This window comes from Eschrichtius robustus, chromosome 6 (assembly GCF_028021215.1).
Source record: "Eschrichtius robustus isolate mEscRob2 chromosome 6, mEscRob2.pri, whole genome shotgun sequence".
Lineage (NCBI taxonomy): Eukaryota > Metazoa > Chordata > Mammalia > Artiodactyla > Eschrichtiidae > Eschrichtius > Eschrichtius robustus.
The window spans coordinates 33,482,130-33,506,263 of NC_090829.1; positions in this window are offsets into that span (position 1 = coordinate 33,482,130).

A 24,134-nucleotide genomic window follows, 5' to 3' on the forward strand; every position below is an offset into this window, starting at 1 on the left:
ATTCATCAGTGATATTAGTCTGTAATTTTCTTTTTTTGTAGTATCTTTGTCTGGTTTGCTATCAGGGTGATGGTAGCCTCATAGAATGAGTTTGGGAGTGTTCCTTCCTCTGCAATTTTTTGGAAGAGTTTGAGAAGGATGGGTGTTAGCTCTTCTCTAAATGTTTGATAGAATTCACCTGTGAAGCCATCTGGTCCTGGACCTTTGTTTGTTGGAAGATTTTTAATCACAGTTTCAATTTCATTACTTGTGATTGGTCTGTTCATATTTTCTATTTCTTCCTGGTTCAGTATTGGAAGGTTATACCTTTCTAAGAATTTGTCCATTTCTTCCAGGTTGTCCATTTTATTGGCATAGAGTTGCTTGTAGTTGTCTCTTAGGATGCTTTGTATTTCTGCGGTGTCTGTTGTAAGTTCTCTTTTTTTATTTCTAATTTTATTGATTTGAGTCCTCTCTCTCTTTTTCTTGATGAGTCTGGCTAATGGTTTATCAATTGTGTCTATCTTCTCAAAGAAATAGCTTTTCGTTTTATTGATCTTTGCTATTGTTTTCTTTGTTTCTATTTCATTTATTTCTGCTCTGATCTTTATGATTTCTTTCCTTCTGCTAACTTTGGGTTTTGTTTGTTCTTCTTTCTCTAGTTCCTTTAGGTGTAAGTTTAGATTATTTATTTGAGATTTTTCTTGTTTCTTGAGGTAGGCTTGTATAGCCATAAACTTCACTTTTAGAACCGCTTTTGCTTTATCCCATAAGTTTTGGATTGTCGTGTTTTCATTGTCATTTGTCTCTAGGTATATTTTCATTTCCTCCTTGATTTCTTCAGTGATCTCTTGGTTATTTAGTAACGTAGTGTTTAGCCTCCATGTGTTTGTGTTTTTTATGTTTTTTCCCCTGCAATTCATTTCTAATCTCATAGCGTTGTGGTCAGAAAAGATGCTTGATAATATTTCAATATTCTTAAATTTACTGAGGCTTGATTTGTGACCCAAGATGTGATCTATCCTGGAGAATGTTCCGTGCGCACTTGAGAAGAAAGTGTAATCTGCTGGTTTTGGATGGAATGTCCTATAAATATCAATTAAATCTATCTGGTCTGTTGTGTCATTTAAAGCTTGTGTTTCCTTATTTATTTTCTGTTTGGATGATCTGTCCATTGGTGTAAGTGAGGTGTTAAAGTCCCCCACTATTATTGTGTTACTGTCGATTTCCTCTTTTAGAGCTGTTAGCAGTTGCCTTATGTATTGAGGTGCTCCTATGTTGGGTGCATATATATTTATAATTGTTATATTTTCTTCTTGGATTGATCCCTTGATCATTATGTAGTGTACTTCCTTGTCTCTTGTAACATTCTTTATTTTAATGTCTATTTTATCTGATATGAGTATAGCTACTCCAGCTTTCTTTTGATTTCCATTTGCATGGAATATCTTTTTCCATCCCTTCACTTTCAGTCTGTATGTGTCCCTAGGTCTAAAGTGGGTCTCTTGTAGACAGCATATATATGGGTCTTGTTTTTGTATCCATTCAGCAAGCCTGTGTCTTTTGGTTGGAGCATTTAATCCATCCATGTTTAAGGTAATTATTGATATGTATGTTCCTCTGACCATTTTCTTAATTGTTTTGGGTCTGTTTTTGTGGGTCCTTTTCTTCTCTTGTGTTTCCCACTTAGAGAAGTTCCTTTAGCATTTTTTGTAGAGCTGGTTTGGTGGTGCTGAATTCTCTTAGCTTTTGCTTGTCTGTAAAGCTTTTGATTTCTCCATCGAATCTGAATGAGATCCTTGCCAGGTAGAGTAATCTTGGTTGTAGATTCTTCCCTTTCCTCACTTTATGTATATCATGCCACCCCCTTCTGGCTTGTAGAGTTTCTGCTGAGAGATCAGCTCTTAACCTTGTGGGAGTTCCCTTGTATATAATTTGTCATTTTTCCCTTGCTGCTTTCAATAATTTTTCTTTGTCTTTAATTTTCGCTAATTTGATTACTATGTGTCTCGGCATGTTTCTCCCTGGGTTTATCCTGCATGGGACTCGCTGCGCTTCCTGGACTTGGGTGGCTATTTCCTTTGCAATGTTAGGGAGGTTTTCGACTATAATCTCTTCAAATATTTTCTCTGGTCCTTTCTCTCTCTCTTCTTCTGGGAGCCCTTAATGCAAATGTTGTTGCGTTTAATGTTGTCCCAGAGGTCTCTTAGGCTGTCTTCATTTCTTTTCATTTTTTTTTTCTTTATTCTGTTCTGCAGCAGTGAATTCCACCATTCTGTCTTCCAGGTCACTTATCCGTTCTTCTGCCTCAGTTATTCTGCTATTGATTCCGTCTAGTGTAGTTTTCATTTCAGTTATTGTATTGTTCTTCTCTGTTTGTTTGTTCTTTAATTCTTCTAGGTCTTTGTTAAACATTTCTTGCATCTTCTCGATCTTTGCCTCCATTGTTTTTCCGAGGTTCTGGATCATCTTCACTATCATTATTCTGAATTCTTTTTCTGGAAGGTTGCTTATCTCCACATCATTTAGTTGTTTTTCTGGGGTTTTATCTTGTTCCTTCATCTGGTACATAGCTTTCTGTCTTTTCATCTTGTCTATCTTTCTGTGAATGTGGTTTTTGTTCCACAGGCTGTAGGATTGTAGTTCTTCTTGCTTCTGCTGTCTGCCCTCTGTTCTGTCACATTTAATTTGGCTTTTCTGCCATTATTTTTCATGCTGAAGAAATAATAAAAGACTCCAAACTCAGCAGAATTCTATGCAGGAGCAATGATATGCTTTTTAAAAACACCTTTTAGATGGTCTAATGGTATGGACATTGAGGTAGAGTGAGAAGTTCCAAATTTTACTGTTAACTTCTTATGGCAAACTTTTATGTATTTTTGGAAATTGAACAACATATTTGCCCTGTGTGGTTAAGTTTTCACCAATCTATAGCACTGAAATAATAATGTCTTATAATCATTTTATTAAGGATTTGTAGGCAAAAGGTATGATTGATATATATGTTTATCCATGTGCATTACAACATTTATTTTTTTCTAATTAATTTTTAATGGAGTAGAGTTGATTTACAATGTTGTGTTAGTTTCTGGTGTATAGCAAAGTTAATCAGTTATACATATACATATATCCACTCTTTTTTAGATGCTATTCCCATATAGGTCATTACAGAGGACTGAGTAGAGTTCCCTGTGTTATACAGTAGTTTCTTATTAGTTATCTATTTTATATATATAGTAGTGTGTATATGTCAATCCCAATCTCCCAATTTATCCCTCTCCCCCCTTTCCCCCTTGGTAATCATAAGTTTGTTTTCTACATCTGTGACTCTATTTCTGTTTTGTATATAGGTTCATTTGTACCATTTTTTTTTAGATTCCACATATAAGTGATATCATATGATATTTGTCTTTCTCTGTCTGACTTACTTCACTCAGTATGGCAATCTCTAGGTCCATCCATGTTGCTGCAAATAGCATTATTTCATTCTTTTTTATGGCTGAGTAATATTCCACTGCATATATGTACCACATCTGCTTTATCCATTCCTCGATGGACATTTATGTTGCTTCCATGTTCTAGCTATGTAAATAGTGCTGCAATGAACATTGGGGTACATGTATCTTTTCCAATTATGGTTTTCTCCGGATATATGCCCAGGAGTGGGATTGCTGTATTGTATGGTAGCTCTATTTTTAGTTTTTTAAGGAACCTCCATACTGTTTTCTGTAGTGGCTGTACCAATTTACATTCCCACCAACAGTGTAGGAGGGTTCCTTTTTCTCCACACCCTTTCCAGCATTCATTGTTTGTAGATTTTTTTGATGATGGCCATTCTGACAGGTACGAGGTGATACCTCATTGTAGTTTCGATTTGCATTTCTCTAATAATTAGTGATGTTGAGCATATTTTCATGTGCCTCTTGGCCATCTGTATGTCTTCTTTGGAGAAATGTCTATTTAGAACTTCTATTTTTTCATTGGGTTGTTTGTTTTTTTGGTATTGAGTTGCATGAGCTGTTTGTATATTTTGGAGATTAATCCCTTGTTGTTCGCTTCATTTGCAAATATTTTCTCCCATTTTGAGGGTTGTCTTTTTGCTTTGTTTATGGTTTCCTTCGCTATATTACATGTGAATTTTTCTGTGGATTTTCAGAAATGTTTGAGTGCTTATTAGTTGCCTCCTTTGATATTTTTAAATAGTAATAAGAATGAAATGTTAGTTTTTCTGTAAAAAAATATTCTCTATTTTCTAATCTTCTTGCTGATTAAATTTAATTATCACTGCTAGTTTATTGTAATAATTAAATTAACTTAAAGTTTAGTTGGGAATGTATTTCTCACACTAGAAAGAGGCATGAAAATTATTACTGATAGGAGAAAGTTTAAACCAACAACAGTGTCATTACTTAAAATGGGAATTTAAGAAAGAGTTTGGTTTTCTTCTGGGGGAGGAAAGATGATGAGTTTTATAATTAGACAAATTGAGTGCTTTATATCTTAATAAGGAATATGATTGTTAATTATATGTAGATCATGTTTAGAAATTATGTACAATTTACTTACTTGACATGGCTATAGAGTTTCATTTAGAAAGAGTACTATGGAATGACAGGGATTATCATTCTGTATCTCATAGTGATGGAAATTTCTATTGATTTTTTTCCTTTTGTAATGACAATGAAATGACAGAATGATTGAGTAAACCATTAGCTATGTTTTCTTTTGTCTTTTGATGAAAATGCTGAATATGTACATTTATTTTTGCTATACTTTATTTTCTATCATCATCTCTTCCCTTTCTCAGTTCATCATCTTCAGTGACCATTTACTTATTTGAGGCTGAATGTATTTGTCCAGGTTATCTTGCTTGACTTTCTCATGTCACAATAAGTAATTCATCTAAGATCTAATTTATTAGTATAATATCTGAAGAACAACTTAATTAGGTTCCATGAGTACTTTCTGAAATTGCTGGAAAGAGTTCCAAGAGTCAAACATTATAGGAAAAGTTCTATTTTTAAGGAAATGTCCTTCTGCTGGTAGAACTTGACATTCATAAACAGTGAATTTGAATACAGTGGTTATTTCCAGGAGAAATAATAGGGAGAAAATGATTTATGAAATTTATCACTAGAGACATATGTAATCAATATGAAGCCTGACATTTTGAAAATATTGTCTCCTATATTTATAGAGTTTATGGTTATTTCAAGATCGGTGAACTTCTTTATTAAGTATGTTTTGGGTAAAAAAATAGTGAGAGGAGAAAAGAAAGGTTAAAGTATGAAATAAAAGTATTGCTAAAAACGGATTAGTTTTAAAAATCAATTTAAAAACAATTATACTAACTCTACGTGTTATTCAGTATGCTGTTGGCACAGTTTTACATGGATTAAAGCGGAAGGGTAGCAGAGTAAAAGGGAAGGCTCATGGGTTTAGAATTCAACAAAACTTGGTTAAACTCTGGCTTTACCTCTTTGCACAGCACCATGAGTAATGTTATGTAATTATAAGAACTTTCAGATAATAGAATCTGAATTTGTTCTCCTCATCTGTATAAAATGGGGGCAATAATAATTTCCTTAAAGAGTTATTTTACAAATGGGAGATAATAAACACATTTGAAAGGTAATAACAGAATACTTGGTGTTCAACAAATAGGTATTGTCATTATCATTAAAAACCAATGGCTAGGTTTTTTAATTGAGGTATAGCTAATGTACAAAATTATATAAGTTTCAGGTGTACAACACAGTGATTCACAATTTTTTTAAGTTATATTCCATTTATAGTTATTATAAAATATTGGCTAGGGGTTTCCCTGGTGGCGCAGTGGTTGAGAATCTGCCTGCCAATGCAGGTGACACGGGTTCAAGCCCTGGTCTGGGAAGATCCCACATGCCGCGGAGCAACTAGGCCCGTGAGCCACAACTACTTAGCCTGCGCGTCTGGAGCCTGTGCTCCACAACAAGAGAGGCCAAGATAGTGAGAAGCCCGCGCACCGCGATAAAGAGTGGCCCCCACTTGCCGCAACTAGAGAAAGCCCTCGCACAGAAACGAAGACCCAAGACAGCCAAAAATAAATAAATAAATTAATTAATAGAATGTTTAAAAAAAAAATATTGGCTATGTGTTGTATAATGTATCCTTGTAGCTGGATGGGCATATTTTTGAATATTTACCTTCCTGTTAATTTCTCCAGTTTCCCTTCTCAGATGCACATGTTCATTAACGGAGATTATCAGTTGCATGATAAACATGGATTTTTTCCAAAATTATGTTAATGAGAAGTCAATACAGTAATTTTGATAGTAGAAAGGATCTTTTCTGCTTGATCTTCAATATAATCTAATTATTAGCATAGTGTCAAGCACTTTTAAGATATGAAAATAATGGTTAATGATGATAATGTACATTAAAAAAGTCATATAGGAGAAACACCATTGACTTTTTCTGGTTATATAAGTTTGGACGTCTTGCTTTTCCCAGCACACACAGATTTATGTTCCATTTTTGCTTTGGATACTAAAAAGCAAGTTACACACGACCTGCTTCATTTGTACACATAACCTGCCTGGTCCTTGTTGTAACTTTTATTTTAATTCCCTGTAACACATGCATAATTTTAAGGAATGTAATGATCATAATGATGACATATTTTCTATAAAAAGCATAATTACTTTTATATTCCAAATCTCTGAAATGTACATGAATGAAATTGCTTATTACCTAAACTTCTACAGTAACCTGACCATCTCCGGACAACTTGGTTGCTCAGTGGAGACCACTGGTGGTCTGTGGAAACCACTTTGAGAAGCGTCAGCTTATAGGATAAAGCTTTAAGTACTTAGTATTGCATTAAAGGCCAAATATTATCTGGTCCTGGCTGTTCTTTGCACCTTGACTCATATAAAACCAGTTCTCCACAAAACCTTTTTTTAAACCGTAAAGTAAGACTTATAATTGTCAAAATTTGCATGCTCACTCATAAATTCATTTGCTTATGCATTCCTTTGTCCAGTAGTTTTGTTCACCCCTCTGTCAATCTGGCAAAATAATTTTGGCTTATATATTAGCCTTCCTGATTTATCTGTCAACCGAAAGAACAGGAACATTTTTGTTTGACATTTTATGTCCATCGTTTTCATAGTTCGTGGAACAAATTAAACATCAGGTAATTCAAAATATGTTTATTGAATGAATGAATGAATGATGTTGCAGTGATCAACTTGAATCAACTCTAAAGCTACAGATTACATCAAAACATAATCAACAACTGTGGTGATTTGTAGAAAAGATAATTCATGTTCTGAGTGCTTATTCTCAGAAGATAACCTAAGAAAGAACAAGATGTTTAAAGAGTATGTATGGGCTGGAGACCATTCATTTCAAGATGACCCTCACATTGGAGGACTTTCTTTTCATGTCTCTGCATCATGGGGAGCCAAAATATTGCAAGAAATTCTGCAGAAACCTCTAGATATTCTAATTTTTCCTCTAGTGTTGGAGCTTTGGAATTATTGGAGTTATTGGAGTTTTTAGACTGCAGTTATTTATGCAGTTGGACCTCTTTAAAACATTAATGTTTAGCCCTTTATGCATGTATTTGATTTTATTACAACTTCACTCACAAAAGCAACACCAGAAGGTTTTGTTTCAGAGTTCAGTTTCTAGAAGATGTTCCATGAAGTCATGGAGCTTTTAGTAGAGCTTAAACATCAAAGCACAAATTATCTATATTGGAAAACTTTCATGAATATTGTGTTTTTGAGCAGCAACTTCACAATGAGATTTTGTTTTAATTTCTAAAAAATATCTGGGCTTTTCCCCATTAGATACCAACTCATTGACAATCCACAACACTTTTGCAATAGTACAGTTTCCCGTGGTTACCAACAATTATTAAAGGAATTCATCCACACACTTTTGACTCTTCAGATTGCGAAATTACTTAAACAAATACTGCCTTTTCATGCAACTGATTCTGAAATGGAAGGTAAATGAAGAAATCTAGTTTCATTATTGCTTATCTGGTAAGCTCTCTTTTTTTCTTCTTTCTTCACTAAGAAAAAGTGGGAGGTTTGGGTAAAACAGGCAACAATCAATAACAACTACAGAAATATGCCTCCCATGTGGGTAATAGCTTTGGGGAATATAAAGCAGTTGAAATGTTAAAAGTCCTAAGGCTTTCTCTTCCATCCTTCCCTTTACTTTCCCCTGGTTGCTCACCAGCACTGGAGGCACAGGAAATCTCCATGGCCCCTGCAGCTTCTCATCCTCAGTACCAGGGGCTGGATCCTGGGCTGCCCTTCTTTTCTGAAGATATTTGTTTCCAGGAGGAGAACGGCGAGCAGTGCTCTGTTGAAGGATAGAATGAAGGTCTTTTGCTGCCAGGGCATCTTTTGAGTTGGAAGCAAATTAGTTACCCTTCTGAATGTCATCAAGAAAAGCTTCTATGGGATGGCAACTCACCGTAAGCAGTTGTACTCTGCTTTCAATAACTGAAGCAACATTCAGCTGGGAGGTAGTTAATTTGAGCTTTAGTTATACTGATGGCAAAATTAACCTTTCAGGGTGAGGTGCTAATACTGAAATTGAAGATCGCTACTAGATTTGGCATAAAAATTTCTGTCAGTGAAAACAGCTGGAGTTATAGCTGGGCAAAAGCTTTAAAAACTACTTCATTACGATGCATCATAGAAGTAAATGAATTAAGAAGACAAGCGTGTACTTCGATATTATGCAATTTTTGAATGAAGGCTAGGAAAAATAAGTACATTTTCACTTGTCACAGTTATGGACAATAGAGAAGACTAAATCTACTTGCATCATGAGTAAATGGCTGCATTGCCCAATCTCATTAAGAATGGATGTGCAACAGTGGTGCTCTGAGAAATAATTCTTTGCGTAAGGCACCAGTTGGTCTGGGGTAGCACAATTTAAAAGCTAATAAAAACTAGTCTGACACTGTGACATTCTATCATCCAGCCTCAAGTCACATTTTACCAGAGATAAATATCAATAGAATTTGTTTAAGCTGGCACTGAAACATGTTTATATCATTTATCTCTTCAAATTATGCCAAGATCAAATAAACTGAGTGAAATATTATTGAACATGAACTAAATTATGGTATAACAAGTAAGATCATATTTCTCCAAACACGTAATCCATTGCTGAATTGTTAGATACAGTGTACTCCTTTTAAAAGAAGTCCATTCTTCAAAATCTATGTTAAAAAAGGACTCTATTTAACAATAACTGACACATACTAATGTGAGTGACAATAAAGGAAAAAACTAACCCAGGAGTTTTCCAGTGTTTAAAGTCATATCGTTTAAAAATATTTAAAAATAGAAACTTGACCAAGCAGTTCCGTTATTCTGTTATCTTTTAATTTAGATTTCAGTTGAACTTGGGAACAAATACATCACCACAGAGTGAATTTAAATATGCAGTTGGGAGTGGGAAAGGAGGAAAGACTAGATTCAGTGGTATTTTTCGGTAGGAAATACAAAAGAAATCATAATCATCACTAAACTATTTAGAGACAGACCTTCTTGGTTAATACATCCATAAATCTCAGCGCATTTTCATGGAATCCTAGGATTAGGTGGAAAAGAATTTATGAAACCTTAACCTAGCAACCCAGTTCCATAAAAGTTTTTCTTTTTTTTCTGTTTCTTCTCTAACAGATAGAAAACTTCCTTTAAAATAAACACAATTGAGAGATAACAAACAACTCCTGATGATTATGTTTGCATTTATGACCTTTAAGATGTAAAAGAAACTTTTAACAGGAACTCTATTTAGGGTGGAGAGATTCTGTCTTATCCTGACAGGAAGGAAATGGCTGCTCGGTCTCTGCCTTCCCTGGAGAAGAGCAGAGGAGATCACGTGTGTGGAAGTTCTGTGGGTCTGTAAGATGCTATATAAATGTTTCTTGTTAAAAAGCCAGGCAGTCCAAAGGGTGTATTTACCTTTCTGGTGATTCTACTCCCCATGAGTTTCTTTCTCCTTTCTTCTGCCTTGTCCCCAGATGAATTAAAGAACCGTACAAAGCTGACTGATGCTAACGAATTGCAATTTCTTAACCTGATACATGTAGGAGAGCCATTCATTTAACACAAAGCAGCAACATGGATGCTTGTCTAGCCCCATTCTAGTATTCTTTATGGGCCCTCAATCCAGGTGAAGTACAGTCTGCAATAATAATCATGAAACAAATGACTCCATTCATTCAGCAAACCTTTCTTCAGGACTCCCAGGCGTTAAGATTTGCTTCTAGAGTCAGAGGAATCAGCAATGGACCAAACAGAAACAAACAAACAAACAAAAATCCCTGCTATCATGGAGCTTATATTTCATTGCATACTTACTTTTATATCTTACTTTTATTTGGATAAAAATGTTCAGTTTCTTAGGTGGCCTGTCCTTTCTGTTTCTTTCCCTGAGATGATATCCTGGTGTATAAGTAGAGGATACGTGCTTATATGACCTCATGACAAAGGTGAAGAGTCAGTGGGTTTTGTTTTTTTTAATTGACTTCTAGTCTCAGGTGTGATGCCACTTATCTACTTAATGAAACAGTGAGAAAGACAAGTCAGCAGGCAATTACATTACAGTGCAGTTAGCACTGTGATAGAGACATTATAGATATGACTACCACATTGCACAACTTCAGGGGCACCATTTACATAGACCAATGTGAAGCGCGCCACCTACAGTTGAACAGTGTACAACCTGTGCACCCATTATGTGGCAGCCTAAGAACAGCACAAAAGAGGGGTATGATAGAATTCAGACTTGGGAATTAAAAGAAACAGTATATACAGTGGGCGGAAGTTAACCGGATAAAGGTGAAGGAGAATGAGTAAATATAATAGCATCACATGAATAAAGTCCTAGAGGCCTGAGAAAACATATCTAAAGAAGGAATTAAAAGAAGTTCACTTTAGCTGGAGTGCTGAGTAGAAGAGGAAGGCACAGTAAAAAATGGGGAGGGGAAAGAGGCAAACATCATATTAGAAAGAACCCTGTAACTGTATTGAGAAGTCTGACCTTTATCCTAAGGACAAGTAGGTACCATTGTAAGATTTTAAGCTGGGGACATATCAAGGTCAGATTTGCATGCTAGAAGCATTGCACTTGGAACTTGCACAGTTAGATTTGCTTTTTAGCTTTATTGTGGGGAATAGATGAGTAGTTAGGAGGCTGTGGTAATAATCTGGCCTGAAGACAAGGGGGCTTGGGCATGGTTCCACATTTGGAATGGTGAGAAAAGGAAGGCTGAAATAAATATTTGACAAGTGAGATTGAGAGTACTTTGTAATTGGATGTGGGGACTGAGGAAGAGGGAGGAGGTGGGGATCCTGTCCACCGAGTAATCTGTTAGATGGCTGAGCCATTCTCTGCAATAGGAACCTGAGGCAGGCGAAGAGCAAGGGGGGCGAGGTAAGATGAGTTCCATCTTTCACTCGTTAAGTTCTAGGTGCTTGGTGGGCATCCAAGTGGAAATATCTAGGGAGCTATAGCAATACGCAGCTCTGATATCCGAAGGAGCAATGTGGGACAGGGAGACAGACTGGGGCAAAGGGGATACATGTACAGATGTTAATTAAAACCATGATATGGGAAGAACTTCCTGGGGAAGAAGGTAACTGTTTCTGTCTTTTGAATTATTATAATAGCTTGATAAAAGTTACCCAGAAAATACAAATATAGAAGATGTATTTTGTGTATGGGGTGTTATGGACTTTTGGAACTGGGAGGAATTGGTGGTAGTTTCCATCTACCCAACTTTATTACATACATATGTAACTGTAAGCAACAGAGCATTGAATTGTGTATTGTAGACATTTTACTCTGACTTGCTTTTTTCCTTAATTTTATCATTTTGACATATATGGATCTACTTTATTTAACTTCTTTTTCATATTCCATGTGAAAATAAGACACCATTCATCCAGTCTCTTGTTGATTTGTTATTTCTAATATATATTTGTGTTAGGAAGCCACAATGAGCATGCCTACGTATGGTTCCTTGTGCACCTATGCAAGAGTTTATGTAAGGTAAATACAAACAAGTTGCTAAATCAAAGTGTTTGAACATTATAAACTAATTACATATATCCAAATTGCTCTCCCTGGTTTTTTGACCAACTTAACCACCAGTCAACATTATGTGAGATTTACTTCACATTTTCTCCAACACTTGGCATTGTTAGACTTACATTTTTGCCAGTCTAATGAATATGAAATGTTTTTTTGTTAACTGGTTTAATTTGAACATTCTGGTTCATTTCTGAGCATGAGCATTTTTCATTTGTTTATTGGCGACTTGGATAACTTAGTCTCTCAATTTATCCTTTGTCCATTTATTGATTTGGGGGTATTTTTCTTATTGACTGATACAAACTCTTTATATATTATAAATACATACTATATAATGATCTTTGATTCCTTATATAAAAGCAAGTATATCCTTCCCTTCTGTGCTTATCTTTTATATTTACTTATGATAGCTTTGGTCAAGTAAATCCATCTTTTCTTTTATGTTACTGTTTTTCTTTAGTCCTTTTTAAAAGAAATGTTTTTCATACTATAAGATCTTAAGTATATTCTCTTAAATTTTCTTCTAAACATTATTAAATTTTTCTTTTAAATTTGGGCCTTTAGACCTTCTGAAATTTCTTTGGGTGTAAGAGTGGAGATTTTTTTCGTAATAAGAGCATCGTTTTAAACAATCCAGTTGTCCATTGAAGAATCCATCCTTTCTCGACTAATCTGTAATGCTATTTCTATCATAATGCAAGGTTCTATATATGCAGGGTTCTCCATTATATTTCACTATTGTATTTGTCTATCCCTCTGTCAATACCATACTTTTAATTACTATAGCTTTATAAAAAGCCTTGACATTAGATATAGGGCTTATTGATACAGATTCTCCCTTCTCTTCCAAAATATATTGGTTATTCTTGGCCTTTGGTTCTTTCATGTCACTATATGATCACCTCATCGAATTCCATGAACTTCCTATTGGGGAGTACATTGAATTTACAGATAAATGTGGGTAAAACTATATATATCTTTTTAAATTAAAGAAAAGCATTTTGAAGAAATATGCATTTGGAAAACTAAAAGTGCCCTATTTTACTAACCTGTGCTATCCTGGGGAGCCGGGGGCAGATTTCTCTTTACCTTTGCCCCAATGGCACAGTAGCCAACAGATGCTGAACAATTAACTAACTTAGTTAACTAACTGACAGAACGAATAAAGGAGCGAATGTAAGCTTCTTTGTGATCTTGTTAGTCGTGAGGATAAATTGCATCTATAATAAATGACTAATAGGGATAAGGATGGCTTATTTCCTTGGTTCCTTAATCAGTTATGATAGACTCCCATTATTTCTACTGACAGTGACAAGAAAATTTTACAAGAGGTTTTGTCATTTCCTTCTAAAGAAGCCTTTGACATGTAGGCCATGAATCTTAGAAACAACTTGCATATTCATCCATGCAACATCTTTTATTTAATGCCTACTAAGTTCCAGGGGCTGTTTTAGGTGCTGGAGATAGAGCAGTGAGCAAGAGACAAAAACTCCACTTCCATGGGGCTTGCGTTCTAGAGGGGTAGAGACTAAAAACTTAATAAATAATAAATAATTCAACTCCATTGTATGTTAAAAGTATTATGTGTATAAAAAGCACTATTTTATGGAAAAAGAGATTAAGCAGGGGAGAGTTGGGGTTGAGGCAACTGTAATTTTATGTAGGACGGTAGAGGGAGGCCTCAATGAGTAGATGATAATGACTTGAAGGAGGGCACAGAACAAGACATGAAGAAACCTGGGGAAAGAGTATTTCAGGCAGAGGGAAATAAGCAATGCAAAAGTCAAAGGCAGGACCTGTCTAGTGTGTCTGAAGTATAACAAGGAGCGCAGTCTCACTAAAGTGGAGTGATCAGGGAAAAAAGAGTAGGAAAGGGAAGGTGGTGGACATAGTATAGGGCTTTGCAGGCCATTGTGAGGATTTTGGCTTTCAGCTCCTGGTTGCATAAACCTGCCTTCCAGTAAAAATTGTTTCTGCAAGATTGCTATTCTTCTAAAGGAGGTTTCATTCTTTGTCCATTGTTTTTTTCAAAAAATTTTGCTCACATTCTTTCTATGAGAATTTTGAAAAGCTTTGTATCATCATAAATGTTTTTAGGTTGACTTCTAAATTTTTTCATAATTATTTTAATTGGTTGCCAAGGATATGACTTCTGGCATATTGTATATTTTTAAAATCTACTGTTACATTACTCTTTCTAGTGTCATGGACTCCTAAGGTCTTAGTAATTTGTGATGTAGTCACAATATCATCCCTTTAAATGATACATGAACATGTTCTTTAACTGTTGAAAACTTGACATATTTCTTTATCTCCTTGAATTGCTATTTCATTCCAAATCCTTGGCAGAATTTTATCTTTATATAATATAAACCTATGCTTTAAGGTATTTTATTGATCATCTTAGCATATTTTGCTACATCGAAAATATATACGTAAATTGACATTTAAGTCTTTGTTATTATTTTTAGTAGTAGTAGTATTTCCTGTGACTATAATGCTCTAAATGTTAAAATATATTTTCAGTAGTAAATTACATTTACAATAGTAAAAACATATAATTAATCAAAACAACTTAAATGGGAAATAAGTTTTGACATGGGAATATTGAACAGAAAGTATAATTTTATTGCAAATGATTTTAAGATGCGAGTTGCTTCTTAAGTTGAATTAGGTTCAGCATCAATTTGATTTCTATTTTTCCTTTTCAGTTTTTTTTTGAGGGAGAAGGCAAATGCTGAAAAAATTATTCATAGAAATTAAGTACATGGGAATAGAAGGATTTTTGTTCAAGCAGTGTTTCTCAATTCTTTGAACTCCTTCAGAATTATATGCCAAAATCAGAGTGATACACCATAAATATTTCTAATGATCTGTCAGTGGGCAATTTATTTGAGTCCTCCTTCGTGTTTGTTGAAATAAAATCATTGGTAACAACTTACACTGCAAAAAGATTTTTTAAACTGAGTCTTTGGAGTAATTCACTTTCTCAACACCAACACCAATACATTAAAAATATTCCTTTGTGTGTCAGAGATTTTTCTTCCTTGGGACAATGCACCTTAGTAAGATTCAAGATGGATGAGAACGCCAATTATAAGAAGGGCAATTCAGTGGGAGCAGGACAATTATGAAAGGAAAAAGGGAAAAGGATAACCCTCTTACTTCAGGAATGTTCTCAGACAGATCAAATTTTGGTAGATTATTCCAGAAGGGGAAGAAATTTTGTCATAAAGTGGTAGAAAAACTGTGGAAAAGTAACACATGAGTAACAGAAATGATTGGTATCATTTATTTTTAATGTAAATACTAACATTCCATTCCATAAATACAAACCTAGTAAACTGATACTTCCTGCTAACCAAACATTCTACTAAATCACACTGGAAGATATGCTGCTGATGTAACATTATTTTCAGTCTTGAAGCCAAATGGACACTGCCTGTTTCAGAGGCCTATTATTAGAAAAGACTGTGTACTTTACTTCAAATATTCAATTTATTTTCAAATATTATCTTTTAATGCAATTGTGAAAGTAGAAAAATTTCTCTTAGACCAAGTAAGTGTATTCACCATGCTTCAAGAAATCAAACACAGGAGAAAACGAGATGCTTTTCTAGGAAAAACAATATTGAACACTTTCCTAGTAGACTGAAACAGAAACTGATTTGTACCTCAAATATAAGACAACCTTTCGTTCTCTAGTTCTTCCTTAGCTGAACTAAAATGTCCCAGCCAATGTGAAAGCTTGTGTGAAACTACTTTGATATCGCCATCTGATAAGGCGTTACAATACATTAAAATTCTTAAAACCATATTCAAATTTCAATAAGCACATTGAAATCACATCCCCTACTCCGTTTATTTAGTATCTATAGGAAAAAATAAGCCCCTATCTCCATTAACTCTTCATTCGCTGTGTTGAAATTTTGCTGGGTCAGTTCACTCACTAAGCCCCCTGCACACCCTCAGCCCAGTAATCAGCATATGTTCCTTCCTGTCACGGAGGCATTACTGCTTGCAGTGAGTGATGTGTTAGCTGATTGGTATACGTCAGCAAGTTGTTACTAAGAACGTCCTGACTCCACTATGCTCTGATGGAGAAAGCGTGAGACTGCGTGTTTGTGTACATGCGCCGTAGTGGGTGTTAAGAGAATCTACTGTCTGAATATTCTGTAATAAAATCCAGACTCCTTAACTTGGCCTAGCAGGCCCTTGGGGTTTGCATTTTTGAATTCTGACTACCTAGTATTTAGAATTCTGACTGCCTAGTGACTCTAGCACTCACTGCCCTTTCCCTCACAACTTTCCAGATACACTCACGGCTTTTCAATTCTTCATACTTGCCAAGATGCTTTCCATCTCAGGACATTATTCATCCCTTATCCAGGAAAACTGGTTCACCAGTGCTTCACTTAAACCCACCCTCGTTTAAGTCCTTGTTCAGATGCTGGCACAACCTTGGAGAACTTTCTTGAACACCCCTTTAAAGCGAGTCTCCCAACTGCTCTCTATCTAATCACCATTTCCTGACAACCTGCCTATTTCCTGACAACCTGCCTAAGTTCATTAATTTGTTTACATATTTTTCTCTAAGGGGCAAGAACCTCAGCTGTCTTGTTCACTCCTGTCTGTTCAGCTTGTAGAATCATACTTGATCCAAGGTAAGTAGTGAAAAATACTGGTGTATGATTGAATGAAAAATCAAATGATTAAACCAAAAATACAGAAAAATAGTTGGTGCAAACAATAAAAATTTATCCAAATGAGACAGTGTATTTTCAAAGCACTCACAAATGTGGTTTATATTTATTTAAATTTGTATTCTTATATTGGGATATCCATTTCCTACCCTCAGGTTTGTACTTATCTGTTGTCAGGATAGCCGCTGTGTTTTGGTTGCCATAATGAACGTGGCCCAAGATGTATTTCGTGACCCAAAGTGTTTAACAGAAATCTATTTGAGTGGTCCAGTATTTCATCAGAAAAGGTACACGCCCTCTTCCCCATCTCAGTTGGCTCTGGTGTCTATTTTTCCACCTCAGTGATCAAAATATTTAACCACAGATGGCCTTATGGGAAGAGTATTGATATCTTCAGGAAGAACTTGGGCATGGCATATAATTTATGACTCTCAGTTTGAGACGGGAAAATCAATACCTAACTGTGTTGCCTTACTTCTTCTGAGTTGCTTTTAAAAACTTACTAGGCTAAAATTAACCAAACAAGTTTCCTGATTCATCCTCCCTTATGCCACGAAGTAGACAAAACTCAACTGTAGACTGATGGCCTAAACTTCCCCATAGCTGTTAATAAACAGAAGGGCATTATTGTGGAAGATGGATGATTTTGCTTGCCTGTTTTCCTTCTCTTTTGGATAACATAAATCTCTCTCACTCCAGCTGATGAAAAAATTAACCTCTTTGTCTAAGTCTTAGCATATCCCCATGCAAGTGCCTCTTTTACAAAAACTGTTCAAATAATTATAGGTCTTAGGAATAACAAATTATTAAGTCAAAAATTATGCTTCTAAGATAAGTGTTACCTATGTCAACTTCATTAAATTTTCACCAGGAACTAATAACTTAATTTTAGCTTCTCTTTCTTTCTATAATTTTGGAACATGGTACTCTCCGTGGGGCAATGCCAGCCAGTTGTTTTCATTTTTATTTTAAAATTAAAGGTATTAGTTATTTTAGAAAGTCACATCTTTATTCATTAAAGGCTTAGGGCACCTTATGAAGTAATAGGAGAAGCACTAGTTGGGGCTCTAATGGATGGATCTCTGAATGCCATATTCACTGTTAAGTCTGAGTTTCTAAAATTAAAGAAACTTTAGTATATTCTAGTGTTGTTAACAAAAATTTGCCTCCTCACAATCTTTTGGGTAAAGACTGACTAACTACATAGATTTTTTTCTCTTTTAAGAACTTAACATTTTTATTATTACTGTAAATGTTAGTGTCAGAGAGAGAAATTTTTTTCAATGCGTATTTGATTATTAGAGTGGTTTTGATCACCAGTATTCAGAGTTTAAGTTTTCTCTTTTTTTTATGTATAACATCAAAGTGAGAAGAGAGGGGAAAATATAAATAGGAATTTATATTTTAGAGCTAATTTTTTAAACACAGTACATCTAGCTTTAATTATGTAATTAGTAGTACATGCCAACCCAACATAATCAGACTTATGCTATTGCTAATATGACCACAGAGACACAGCTTTGTTTCTTTGTTTCTTTCTTTTTTTTTTTACTGAAGTATAGTTGACTTACAATATTATATTAGTTTCAGGTATACAACATAGTGATTTAATATTTTTATAGATTATGCACCACACAAAGTTATTATTGTATAATAGTATTGATGATATTCCCTGCACTGTACATTCCTGTGACTTATTTATTTTATAACTAGTAGTTTGTACCTCTTAATCTCCTATGTTTATTTGCCCATTCCTCTACCCACCTCCCCTCCAAGTTGTAGAAGCAACCTAAGTGTCATTGATAGATAAAAGGATAAAGAAAATGGCGCATATACATATATATATATATATATATATATATATATATATATATATATATATAATTGGGATATTACTCAGCCATAAGAAAGAATGAAATCTTGCCATTTGCAACAACATGGATGGACCTAGAAGGTATTGTGCTTGGTGAAATAAGTCACACAGAGGAAGACAAATACTTTGTGCTTTCACTTATATGTGTAATCTAAAAAACAAAACAATCAAGCTTTGTTTCTTTTTATAACTGCTCTTTGTATAGCTATTTTCATATAATTTTAGAGTGCCTGTGGATAAACTTGAGACTGATAGGTATCTGGAACTATATGAATCACAGAGATGTAGAAGTCTCCAAAGTGTTACCAGTTTTAGCATCTGGCCTAGATTGCTGAATTCCTCTGCCACTCACTAAGATAGACCTTATTATCTGGTTTCTCACTTTATACTTAAAATCTTCTTGAGTCATGTCCAAAAATCAAAGGTTTTTTTCAGTTACTGAAAATTATATAATGCTTTTTAAAATAAATCTTTTACAACATATTGAACTATTTTAAACTGTGGCTAAATTTATGTCAAACATATTTATATGTGTTCTGTTAGGTGATATTAAACAGTTTTAATGGGTTCTACTAAAAACTGTACGTAGCAGGATTGAAGGCTCCCTAAGGGCAGCACACAGAGTATTCGCTAAACCGTTATTAACTGACAGAGTTCCTTCAAAACACTTGAATAAAATTATATGTTAAGCAATATCCATGTGATAGAAATACAATGATAAGAAAAATACCCATAATTTTTGGTGCTGCATGCTGTGCTTTACACTTTCAAAGCAGAGTGTAACCGTGGATAATTACTATTATCTCCCATCTTATGGATTAAAAAATCAGAGGATCAGAGAGATGCAGTAATTTTGTCAAGGTCTCACAGCTGAAAACTAGCAACTAGCCAAAATAAAGATTTAAACCCAAATCTTCTGATTCTCATCCACAATATAGTTCTGCCTCTCTTATAATTTCTTTTTTAATTCTTCCATTCAAGCGGATCAGTCAAAGATCATGGAGGATTAAGGATAGGGAATTTTAATTCCAAGCCAAACAAACAGGTTCCATCTTCCTCTGAGAGTCTGAAAACTAAAAGAGGATGCTATAATTTGATTGCATTGAGGGAATAAGGGGCATTCAATTAATCCAATCAAACAAAAACGAAGGCACAGTGAACAACCAATTTAAGAAGAGGGTTTTTTTTTTTTTTTTGTACACATGAAGGCTTAAACATACAGCGGTTGGGCAACATAAGGTATTTTACAAAATATCTAATTGATGCTAACCTAGTCTTTCATGTATGTTTTGGAATAGAAAATACATTCATCGTCAACCGACCTATATTATAGCTCTTTTATCATGCTTGACTAAAAATCTTACTTGATTCATTTACTTAAGAGGTGAACAAAGCACAGTTCCGTCTTCGAGCCACAGAAAGGAACTATTATTATAGCTGAAGAAACATCTAATGCTCAAACTATCCTTAGAGTAGATAATTTCATGCCATGAAAAGTCCAAGTCACAACTGGATCTCTAGCTTCCCAATACCCACTTATATTTTCTGTACACTTGATAATTTGGCCACTGATGTTAAATTAAAATCAGAAGCACAGGAAGACCCTTGCTCTGCTAATATAATTACAAAAGACAAAGGAACAAAATAAAAACAGCTTCTAAAACACATCAGTATTAGATACTTGTTACTTATCTTCCCAACATTTGTTGGGTTTCCATCTTCCCTTCTCTCTGTTTTTATGCTTATATTGTGTGTGGTAAGTTGAATAATGTCCCTCAGAGATACCCAGGTCCCAATCCCTGGAACCTGTGAATGCTATTTTATGTGACAAAAGTGATTTTGCTGATATGATTGTTAAGGATCTTGAGATTGGGCGATTATCTTGCATTACCTGGATGGGCCCTAAATGTAATGACAAATGTCATTACAAGAGGGAGGCAGAGAGAGAGTTGATTACAGAAGAAGAGGGCAATATGACCAAGCATAACGCTAGGCTGCTGGCCTTGAAGATAGAGGAAGGGGCCGAGAGCAAAGGAATGCAGCTCTAGAAGCTGGAAAAGGCTCACAAGTGGACTCTCCCCTAGAGCCTCCAGAAGGAGCACGGGTCACCCCACAACTTGATTTTGGCCCAGTAAAATTGATGTTGGGTTTCTGGCCTTCAGAACTGTAAGAGAATAAACACATTCTTTTAATCCACTAAGTTGGTGGTAATTTTTTAGAGCAGCCATAGGAAACTAATATAGATGGGGTTCAGGAGTGAAATGAGTGACAGTTCTAAGCCAATCAATATGATTCATTCTCCTCTTCCTAACCATGGATAGTTCAGTAATGGTTTATGTTACCCCATCAGAAGTGAAAGTAAGCATTCACCAGGAATGCTGAGAAGAGACAGGGGACTTCTCCCTCCTGCTAGACTGAATCTCAGAGGATGTGAGATCTGGGAAAACTGAAGCCATCTTCTGCTCGAGGTGGGAAACCTGAACAAGTATGAAGGCAAATGGAGACCTGGAAGAGATGCAAAAGAGAGGAAACAGGAAAGAACAGAGGCAGCAAAGGAGAAGGAGAAGGAGAGGAGAGAGACAGAGAGAGAGAGAGGGAGCCAGCCCTCCCCCATGTGTTTTAGTTAAGCGAGTGAATCGGCTCCTTTTTAAAAGCCAGTTTGGGCTGGATTTTCTGCCAATTGTAAGGGAAAGTTCTTCTTTGGACACATCTTTTAGGTTTGAGTTTTTAGGTTTATTTTGTTTTTGTTTTTTTAATGACAAAGGTCAGTACAACTTTATGACTGGTAACGTGTACTTCAGTATGTAAATATAATTAGAGGTCACATTAGCGAGCACACCTTATGTACTTAAGATTATAAGCAATAAATATTAGAGCTGGCCAAATAATCCTTAGGGAGAGAGCTGGGAAAACAAAGCCTAAGGAAGGGGATTAATTCACTTGGCAGAATTTCAGCCCTATTTAGTTAGGGATCCTTTTGCCAAATTCTACTATGGGTCTCTCAAATTTCTCATACCTAAAGTATCCAGACACATTATTCGGTCCCAACTGATTTGTTCTTATGAATAAAATACTGCTCTAACTAGCACTGAATTTTTTTCTGGTATTAAATACCAGTTTAGGAATTTCTTTTGGTACTGCTTAGTTTATTCAATCCCAGAGTAAATAAAGAAGATTACCTTTTGTTTTCCCCCCAATTACCGCTAGCATAGAGCATTTTTCTTCCATGCAAAGAGTGAATATTGCATTAAAAAATTAAAAGTCCGTTGCTTGATGTAGGCTTTGGAGTCTGCAATGTTCCTATGGTGAAGTAAATTACTTGACATGAAAGTATTGGGTATGTTCCACATTAGCTAAGAGACAGGAAAGGCGATCCACACACTGTACCTGCAGTTTTTGTAGGATACAATCTTCTTAGGGTTATTTCTTTATTATCTCCAAGACATGATTGTTCTAAGTAGGAATAGTGGGAATGGAGTGGTGGAAATGTCCAAGATATTAATATATTTTTTAAAGTTTGCTTGAAAATATGAATATTATATAAGCCAATCACTCATGGTCTCTTAAGTTTCCCTGATCATTTGATTTTCAGATTACTACCTGCTTTGCAGAACGTATATGATAGCAATTATTAGTAAACGGCAACACTTATTGCTCCCTGAAAAAGTACAAAAGGTTTTTTGTTCTAAGCCTTCCATTCGTTGAGGCCATTCTCTATTAGTAAAAAGTTAACAAGTGGAAATCTATTTTTTTCTGTCAAAATATAACTGAGTATTGATCATATACCATCTAGATGGACAATTACATGAAAGAAAGGAGGAGGTCGGGGAGTACAGACCTGTGGCAAATCAAGGATTCACACTCAAGGGTGGTTGGTAATATTATATCGATTCCATTTCCCTTGTAAAGGTAGGAGAGTATAGCACAATCACTCTGGCAGGAAAGATGGGACTCAAAGTAGCTAGGAATTACCTATCAACTCAGAACTTTTTAATATTCTTTAAAAATTAAACTTCGTTTTGCTAAAGTGATTTGCGCTCTTTCATTAGCTGACAGAAGTAGATCATAATGCTTTCATTAAATACAGAGAAATAATCTGTTGTTTTCTGTATCTACTTTAAAGTGACCACTGGGTTATCAAATACTAGAGATATAATTTATCAGCTTCATTCCCAGGTGGCTTTTTGAAAACATTAACTTGCCAGTTCCTAGAGACAACTTCTAAGTTTTGTGATTGAGAACTGTTTCACTTGGGATTTGTAAGTGCAATTTCAGTATTCTTTTTTGCTCTGATGAAAGTTTCCATTATAAATACAATTTTCAGATCATAAATGGATAATCTCTAAACCACCAAAGAAATATTCATAAAGACATAGTTTGTAAGACTTAATCCCCACTTGATCCAAATACAACAAAGTACAAAACTCTTTATGTACTGTATTAAATAGAAGAGTGAAATCAACGTAGTATGTGATTAAAATAGTAGTCAACCATACACTAATTACATACATTTCACAGTTAGACACAATCTTAAAAACACTTTATGCACAACTGATGAAGAATCGGTAAAACTAAAGTGTTTCATAATAACAAAATTGACTCCTTCCTTAAGAAATATCAAAATGAGGCCTTTAATTTTAATTTTCTATAGCTAAATCAACTCAAAAATCTTACTTTACTTATTTGCTTTTCTGCAATCTGAGAAAATAAAAATAGGTAAATCACTGATCAAAAGAAAAATGTCTGAGCTTTGTTTCTCTCTTATGTTCTAGATTAGATACATATCTGTTACAGTCTCTTACACAGTTTCCATTTATATAACCAAGTTGACATCCCATAATGACTGACCCTGAATTGCTACTGAGTATTGAATCATCAGAAATAAAATTACTTTCTCTACACAGTGTACTAATTTTGCTTTTAATAAAATCACCAAAGGCTTCAATTTTAAAAATTGCAGTCTGTACTTTTCCCTTTGATTATATTTGTTTTAATTGGTTTTTTGTTTGTTTCTTTTGTTTTGTTTGTTTACCAGTCATTCATGCAAGCAGGTAAAACAAACACAGAGCTAAAGGGTGCATAGCAAACTCTATCAAACTTTCTTTTTTTATATTTTTATTTTATATTGGAGTATAGTTGATTTACAAGGCTGTGTTAGTTTCAGGTGTACAGCAAAGTGATTTAGTTGTACATACACATATATCTATTCTTTTTCAGATTCTTTTCCCATATAGGTTATTACAGAGTATTGAGTGCTATACAGTAGGTCTTCTATCAAACTTTAAATCCTTCTCTCCAGAAACAGTTTCAACTTTTTAAGCTCTTTCTTTGGGTATTTATCTCAATATTCAGTAATGTCTATAGTGCTGATTTTTCAATTTTTACACTTTGCATATTGGCTTCCAAAATCCGTATTAGAATTTTTTATGTAGACTACTACTGTTAAATTACTATCAAGTATT